The 9292-nt window shown below is 43.9% G+C and overlaps 1 pseudogene; it reads left to right on the top strand.

The window, feature by feature from the left end:
* The first annotated feature begins 7547 nt into the window (after positions 1 to 7547).
* LOC123621477 lies at positions 7548 to 8550 on the top strand (annotated as a pseudogene).
* The last annotated feature ends 742 nt before the right edge of the window (positions 8551 to 9292 follow it).

The raw sequence follows: 9292 nt of genomic DNA, 5'->3' as shown, positions 1-9292 counted from the left end.
CACAGAGAGCGCACTAAGTATTTTGACAGAGTCCTTCTGGAAGCAGCACTATAACACAAATTGCAATAGCATCAGCACAGGTTTGGGTTTCTGTGTTGGTTGTTATGTGGAAATGCAGGATCTTACAGAACTCCTTAAAGTCCATTGCTTGCATGGCCACAAAACTTATATACTGGGGCCAGTTCAATCCTTAGACCTGGGCCTAAGCCCCTCAGGGTTCCCCTACATTTTGGAATGCCTTCCATATAGGAAGCTCCCCTGTAGTGTCTGGCTGGGACTGGCTGAGGCCAGCAGTGCCATCTGGGTGGGGTGGTCAGAGCTTGAACTAGGGCCTGTGTGGGTCTGGGTCCCATTTTCCCCTTTTGGAGCACTGCCTCCCCACCCACATGTATGAGGTCAACCAGGTGCCCCAAAAGAGTGCCGAAACTTGCACGTAAGAGGGTCATCCTGGGGCCCTGAGGCCAGTCCCTGGTTCCAGGAGGGTAACCTGGTAAGTGGATTGTACCCCCTGGCCAGTATGGCATTTCTTCTGTGGTTTCACCAGAGTGGGACACCAAAATGGTGCTGACATACTGATTTTAGGTGATTCATATATATCCTTGATATAGTTTGGATGTTTGCCCCCTCCAAATCTCATGTTGAAATTTGATCCCCCTGTGTTGGAGGTGGGGCCTGGTGGGAGGAGTTTGGGTCATGGAGGCAGATCCCTCATCAATGGCTTTGTGCCTGCCCTACGGTAATGAGTAAGTTGACGCTTTATTAGTTCATGTGAGAGCTGGTTGTTTATGGGAGACTGGCACCGCCTCCCCCTTCTCTTGCTCCTTCTCTCACCATGTGACATGCCTGCTCCCACGTTGCCTTCTGCCTTGATTGGAAACTCCCTGAAGCCCTCACCAGAAGCAGATGCTGGAGCAATGCTTCACGTACGGTCTGTAGAACCGTGAGACAAATAAACCTCTTCTCTTTATAAATTACCCAGCCTCAGTTATTCCTTTATAGCAATGCAAAACAGACTAATACAATCCTGGACACAGGATGAATTCAGGACTCTGGGCCACCAACCATCACTTACCACTGATCCTTAGGCTTGAGCCACACGTATGAAGGCTTTCACTGTCCATGTTCTCACTGTTGCGCTAATTCTGGTCTGGCAGGGATAACATCGTTATGTTTCTTACCCTGTAAACACCCCACTGCTGGCACCCAGGCAGTTACTCCACCCCTTTCTCAGGACCCACACCATGGATGGAGGAGTGGAATGGCCACTCCTGTCTCCTGTAAGGATTTTGAGGTGATTGCTCTGCAGTGCCAATGGGGCATTTCCTGTCAATGTTCTCTCTTGCCTGCAGTTGATGGGTGATGACATGCTATCTTGGGTTGGTCTTAATCTGTGCAAGATGAAGGATAACAGCTCCTTGCCTGAACTGGACTGCTCTTTTCACTCTGTTCCGTGGGTTCCTTGCCTATCCTCCCAGCTGGTGGCAGCACGCGAAAGGCAGGTGTGTAGCCAGTGGGAAAGAGACCACATTCTAGGAATATGGTAATTATGGCTTAAAGAGTTCAAGAGAAGGTATGATTGGAAGACGTATTGTTTAACGTTTATGCTAGAACATTCCAAATGGCAAATTCCCCATGACCTGGAAATTAATTATCATTCTCATTTTCCTGCATACTCTGGGTAAGACTTGCATTTGTGTCATCATCAACAACATAAGGTAACAAAGTAATGTTTGAAAGAGTCATTGGAAGCTGGCATATTCAGTGTCATGAGTAATGATATAACCAGTGTTAAATAAATGGAAACTACAGAGGCAAGAAGATCCAAATTGTTTCAATTCAAACAGGTTCTGAAAGGCCAAAGCAATTGTGCTATCTTTTTGTGTGTGGTTGGATATATGAAATTATCCAAGAATGGTACATTTGACAATAAAGAGCATGAAGAAATAGTTCCTACATTAATAAGAAGAGGTAATATCTGGACACCATAAAGAATTTGCATGTGCACTGATTGGACAGTAAACAAATATGTAAGTATCTTTTCTTTACCCATTATTCTAAAGTTTCATTGATAAATCACTATACTTCACTTGAGTCCATAAATTTTGTAATGTATTTAGAAATCAAATGTTTATGGGTCCCCCAAAGTTTAGTCCAGGGCCACACACACTGTAGAGGCAGCTCTGCTTATGGATGAATCCAGGCTTAATATTTCCTATGTCATGTCCTTGTTAGGCAGGGTTTTGACACCGACTCTCCTCATCAGACCCCTCAAATGCTCAGTCTTATCAGGCAGAGCAGACTGAGCTGGTCCTCTTCATCCTTTCTCCTTCCCAGGGTGGTGAAGTTATATTATCTGGCAAAGATTCATTCCTGATGGGGCCAAAAGGAACTCCAAGGGACGGAGTTGTCCTTTTCAGCAATGCTTTGATTTAGCATGGCATTTGTTGATGTCCCTGCCTCTGGACTCCATCTCCTACCCATAGGCCTGCCCTCTCCCTCCCCTTCACATTAGCAGACTAGGCTCTAGTTAGTTTCCAGAAAGCGATCCAAATCACAGAACAGCTGGGCTGATTTTTTATTATAATTATAATTCAGAAACCAGGTAAAGTTTGGATTTAGAGGAAGAGTAAGGGGAAGAGGAAGATAGTGGTATTAAGACTAAGCAATAGGAACAATGAGGGAAACGTGAGTGCTCATGGTGAGGCATAATAGTCCATTATCTATTTACACAGCATTTGGGAGGCACTGTGATGCCCCACTGTTGGAAAACGTTAGCTCTCCAGCACTAGCATGAGGCTAGTGTTTGGAATTATATCCTTATAAACTTATTGTGCATCCCTGTACACAAAAACATAACATTATTAACTCCAAAGAATGAGTGGGATTTTCAGCACCTTTGTAAGGTGACAACAAGAAAAGCCAAAAGCAAAATATCCCTTATTCTGTGAATGTTTTTGCATGAGTTTGGCCCTGGGCTACTTACTTATTGGGTATACATTCATTAAAAAAAAAAAAACAAAAAAAACAAAAAAACAGGCATTGTATCTACCCTTGTAGTATACCCACAAATGAAACCCACAGGGGATAATTGTGACAGGAAAAGAGAAGGTGATGTGATTGGAGCCAGCACTGGGCACTGCTCTGGAAAGCTGGTCTAGCTGAGGACCAACATACAACAAGTAGGAGACTGGGGTTATAAGAATGTATTTCTAAGATTAAGGAAAGGGTATCCAAAGGGTCAGCTGGTAAAGATAGAGCTCCTTTACCAGGCAGGTGCAACCATCCCTCAGCTGCTGTGAGTGTTCCCTGCCAAGCGTTCATGGGTACACTCTTCTCCAGAGAATGGCCTCCGGCCTGTGGGGCCTCCTCACGGGTGATGCCTAAGAAATTATGTCCTTCCTCAGGGGTAGCCCACAGCCAACAACTAGCTGATATGAATATACAAGAACCTGGACCTCTTGCCTCAATCTATGGCATCAGTCATGTTCTGGAGCTTCCCACAGGTTAGGTTTAAGCCTAGATTCCAGCTGAAGGCACTTCTTTGTTTAGCTTTTTTCTTCTGCCCTATCCTGCTTCCCTTACTTTCTTACAGGCTTCTCCTGAGATCACTCCCTCAAATAAATCACTAGCTCGCTCAAGCCTCTGCTTTAAGGCCACCTGACCTAGTAGTTTGCTTAGTGCAAGCCCTGACAGAAGCCAGTTCTTTAGAATGTACATGTTCTAAAGAAGGGATAGGTAACTCACATTACTTGAAGGTCTCCCAGGAGCTGAAGAGCAGGGGCCCAGGTTAGAGGTCCCTTCAGGCTGGTAGGCAGGGTGGACTCCAGAATGTCAGGGCAGCATAATGGTTAAGCACATGGAATCTGGAACTTCACAGCATTGAAATTCTGGTTCTAACATTACTAGCTCATCTTGGGTAAGTAGACTCTCTGGTTTCTATTTATCAGTAAATGGGGATATCTGAGTAGAACTAACACAGTGTCTTGTAGATTGTATGTGCTCAATGTATTTGTATAAAATTAAACTCATTTTTTGCATGACTCATTCTCAAACATTGGCTAATATGCTTTGATCTTCCCTGGTCCTTTTATAGATTTTTGTTGTTGTTGTTGTTTTTGAGACAGGGTCTCACTCTGTTGCTTAAGCTAGAGTGTAGTGGCGTCATCACAGCTCACTGCAACCGCAAACTCCTGGGTTCCAGTGATCCTCCTGCCTCAGTCTCCTGAGTAGCTGGGGATTACAGGTGCTCACAACCAAATTCAAGACCAGCCTGAGCAAGAGTGAGATTCTGTCTCTACTAAAAATAGAAAAATTAGAAAAATTAGCTGGGCACAGTGGTGTGTGCCTGTAGTCCCAGCTACTTGGAAGGCTGAGGCAGGAGGATTGCCTGAGCCCGGGAGTTGGAGATTGTAGTGAGCTATGATGACTCCATTGCACTCTAGCCAGAGCGACAGGGTAAAACTCTGTCTCAAACAAAACCCCCAAACAAACATGGCATGGAAGAATGTAGGTGAATTCAGTCAAAGAAGTTTATGGAGTGTTTATTATAATTCCATTTTGTGAGAACCTAAGCCTTTATTTATAAAAAAAAATTATGTGTATATATTTACATGGAAAATATTGGAAGGATAGATATTAAAATGTCATCAGTGGTTAACTTCTGGTGATGAGATTGAGGTCTATTTTAATTAATTATTTTTAAATTTATCTGTATTTTCTAATTTTTTCCTAGTGATTTAATGAATCATGAAAAAAGCAATACAATTCATTGAAGAAAATTAGGAAAATAGAGAGAAAAAGAAGAAAGTTATGGTCAAATGTACTTACACTGTTCAAGATTAATCAACTTGTATAATTTGGTGTATATGCTTTTAGCCTTTTATGTGCAAATATACATACAGATGTCTATATCTTGAAAACAAAATGGAATCAAATGTTATTTACATTTGTGCATTATACTTTTCAACTGTAATTTAAAATGTTCGAAATAATATCAAACTCACAAAAAAGTTCCAAGTACAGCACAAAGAAGCTTTTTTTCTCCTGTAAAGAATTGAGAGTAAGTTGCTGAATGCTCCTCCATCCCTCAGTACTTTAGTGTGTCTTTCTTATAATAAGGATATTCTCATATATAACTACAATATATCCATCAAAATCAGGACATTAATATTAATATTACACTACTATCTAACTCAGACCCTATTCAAATTTTGCATTTATCCCAATAATGTCTTTCATAGCAAAAAGATACAATTCAGAATCATGTGTTTCTTTTATTAGACACATTTCTTTATTCTCCTTGGGTCTGATATACTTTCTCAGGTTTTCCTTGATTCATGACTTTAACTCTTTTGAAGATTTCAGGCCATTTTGTAGAGTGTCTCATGTGGATTTGTCCTGATTAGATTCAGATTCCACATCTTTGGCAGAGATGTCACAAAAATGATGCATGTTCTTCCCACCGCATCCCCTTAGTTTCAGTTCAGTTTAAGCCATTATTGGTGATATTTATTTTGTTCACTTGATTACGGTGAAATCTGCCAGGCTTCTTTACTAAAGTTATTATTTTTTCTTTGTAACTAAGAAGTATTTTGTAGTGGATGTATTTTGAAACTAGGTAAGTATTTAATTCCTTATCACATTTTAAATGCATCCATTTATTTATATCATTATGGATTCATGTTTTCTTTTTTATTCAATAAGTTACAACTGGTCACATATTAGCCAGTGGAAGCCCTTTTAATCTGGCTTCTGTGTGCTTTTGACACGTCCTCATCCTTCTTTAGGCATTTCCTTGCTTCAAGGAACGAGATGGTTCAAACTCATCTTTTTTCCTAGTCCTGGAACCAGTCATTTCTCTAAGGATACCTGACGGTTTTTAGTGGAGAACAGTATTTTGAAGCTAAGATCTGGGTGTTAAGTAGGTGCTCATTGTTGTTGGGGTGAAAGAGCTCTGAGTCTCTCTCAGTGGACAGAGTTGAGCTGGGAATATAGCCAAAGATCCAATCACTCACACGCGCTCTCTCTCTCTCTCACACACACACACACACCCACACACACACACACCCCTCACATGCATTTGTATATATTTTATTCCTTTATATGGTTATAGTGAAAACCATATATTTATACCAATACCTCTCAATTCAAATCCAACCCCACAAGCTCATATTAATTTTTTCTCTTTCCATATTTATATCTCCATTTCCATATTTATAACTTTTTAATTTATAACTTCCTTCTCCCATATTTTCTTTAATATATTTGCTTATTCAGTCAATCTTCATGTATGTAACCCATCTCCCATTGCTGCCGCTGTTTCTGCTCGCATATGGATGCCCTTCACCCACTCCAGCTCTGACACTCTGTGCCAGGCTGTCCTCCTGCTTGGGTGTCTCCCTCTTGGGTTTCAGTATCTCTCACCCTCCAGGCTGGGTTCTCCTCTCTGCCTTAACATGGACGCCCTCTTTGCCTCTCTTGCTTCTGACTTCTTCCTCCTCGTGGATGTCTACTTGCTCTGCCCCACCTAGTGGCTTTAGGACTAAATTGTTTGGAAAAGGAAAGTAAGGGAAGAGGTCTTATATCTTTTGAAAATTAAATTATGTAATAGCATTTTCCATATTGTTCAGTATTCTTTAAAAAGTTTTACCAGGAGGTTGGACACAGTGGCTCGTGCCTGTAATCCCAGCCGAGGCAGGAGGATAGCTACAAACAACAAGAAAAATTAGCTGGGCGTAGCACACCCCTCTGGTCCCAGCTACTTGGGAGTCTGAGGTGGGAGGATAACTTGAGCCCAGGAATTGGAGGCTGCTGTGACCTACGATCATCCCATTGCACTCCAGCAGTGAGTGACAGAGCGAGACCCTGTCTCTTAAAAGAAAAAGGTTTTACTGTGTATTCTTTATTCTATTAATATAAAATTTAAGTATTCCTCTACTTTTGAACATTAAGGTGATTTCCAACCATAAATAATTTGCAGATTGTTGGCCAGCCGTGGTGGCTCACGCCTGTAATCCTAGCACTCTGGGAGGCCGAGGCAGGAGGATCGCTCAAGGTCAGGAGTTCGAGACCAGCCTGAGCAAGAGGGAGACCCCCATCTCTACTAAAAATAGAAAGAAATGATCTGGATAGCTAAAAAAATATATATATAGAAAAAAATTAGCCGGGCATGGTGCCTCATGCCTGTAGTCCCAGCTACTCGGGAGGCTGAGGCAGAAGGATTGCTTGAGCCCAGGAGTTTGAGGTTGCTGTGAGCTTGACGCCATGGCACTCTAGCCAGGGGAACAAAGTGAGACTCTGTCTCAAAAAAAAAAAAAAAAAAATTTGCAGATTGTTTTTCTTAAAGCAAATCTCCCCCAGAAAATTTTTTTTGTCTCTTCCCAGGGAGTCACTCCACTGTATGACACAAACCTCACGAGTGTGTTGTACACACTCTTTTTGCTATCCTGCAAACACAAATTAAAAACTCTTTAAATCTGGCTCTCGTCCTCCCGTTCGACAGACAGCTGCATCTTCTTGCGCAGCGCCAGCACCGTCTCTGAGACACCATGGTGAAAGTGAAGGCCGGAATAAATGGCTTTGGCCGTATTGGCCTCCTGGTCACCGGGGCTTCTTTTAACCCTAGCAAAGTGGATATTGTCACCATCAATGACCCCTTCATTGACCTCAACTACATGGTCTACATGTTCCAGTACGACTCCACCCATGGCAAGTTCCATGGCACAGTCAAGGCGGAGAACAGGAAGCTTGTCATCAATGGCCATCCCGTAACCATCTTCCAGGAGCAAGATCCCACCAAAATCAAATGGGATGAAGTGGGCGCTGATTACGTTCTGGAGTCCACTGGCGTCTTCACGACCCTGGAGAAGGCTGCGGCTCACCTAGATGGGGGTGCCAAAAGGGTCATCATCTCTGCCCCCTCTGCTGATGCCCCCGTTTGTGATGGCCGTGAACCACAAGAAGTACCAAAACAAGCTCACTATTGTCAGCAGTGCCTCCTGCACCACCAACTGATAGCCCCCCTGGCCAAGGTCATCCATGACAACTTTGGCATCGTGGAGGGACTCATGACCACAGTCCCTGCCATCACCGCCACCCAGAAGGCCGTGGATGGCCCCTCTGGGAAGATGTGGCGTGATGGCCGTGGGGCTCTTCAGAACATCATCCCTGCGTCGACCGGTGCAGCCAAGGCTGTGGGCAAGGTCATCCCCGAGCTGAATGGGAAGGTCACTGGCATGGCTTCCGCGTCCCCACTGCCAACGTGTTGGTGGTGGACCTGACCTGCCGTCTGGAAAAGCCGGCCAAGTATGATGACTTCAAGAAGGTAGTGAGGCAGGCGGCGGAGGGCCCCCTCAAGGGCATCCTGGGCTGCACTGAGCACCAGGTTGTCTCCTCCGACTTCAACAGTGACACCCACTCTCCACCTTTGATGCTGGGGCTGGCATCACCCTCAACGACCACTTTGTAAAGCTCGTTGCTTCGTATGACAATGAATTTGGCTGCAGCAACAGGGTGGTGGGCCTCATGGCCCACACGGCCACCAAGGAGTAAGAGCCCGGGACCACCAGCCCCAGCCAGAGCGCAGAAGAGAGAAGCCTCAGCTGCTGGGGCGTCCCTGCCTACTCAGTCCCCACCTCACTGAGAATCTCCTCTCCTCACGACACAGTTTCCAGGCCAGAGCCCCTGAAGCATGGGAGGGGCCTAGGGAGCCCCACCTTGTCATGTACCATCAATAAAGTTCCCTGTAGTGGGCCAAAAAAAAAAACTCTTTAAATCTGAGCGGATTTTTCATGGTGGCTACAGAGTCTCATCAGTCATGCATTCAATGTGTTTTGAAGCTGGATTTATTTGGGAAGATACCCAGAGAAGACAGAGTTCAAGAATTTCTCCTGAAGTAAGACTGCAGCATAGAGCTTAGGTTGTGTAAGCGCCACGGGAAGTTTCACTATTTGTCCACCTTCAGTCTCACCATGTGCATTTCTGTGGGCGATGCCACCATCAGTGCTTACCATTCCTGAGACTGTCTCCACCAGCCCGCACAGAGACCACACTCTGGCTGCTTCCTAGGGGCCCCTCTCTTATAACCTATTTATTTTGCTTAGCAGAGCCATCTCAACCACTTTTGAAGTGACTCTTTTCATATTAATCCTAGAGTAGAAGATTTAGTTAAAATCCTAAGACTACATTTACTAAAAACAAAAACAAACAAACAAAAAAACAAGTCAGTTTATAAGACAGAAACTTTCTCCCAGGCAGGCCCTGTTCAATGGTGACTCATATTTTTTATTTTGAA

The sequence above is a fragment of the Lemur catta genome, chromosome 1 (genome assembly GCF_020740605.2).
Source record: "Lemur catta isolate mLemCat1 chromosome 1, mLemCat1.pri, whole genome shotgun sequence".
Classification (NCBI taxonomy): domain Eukaryota; kingdom Metazoa; phylum Chordata; class Mammalia; order Primates; family Lemuridae; genus Lemur; species Lemur catta.
This window is presented reverse-complemented; position numbering and strand designations above follow the sequence as displayed.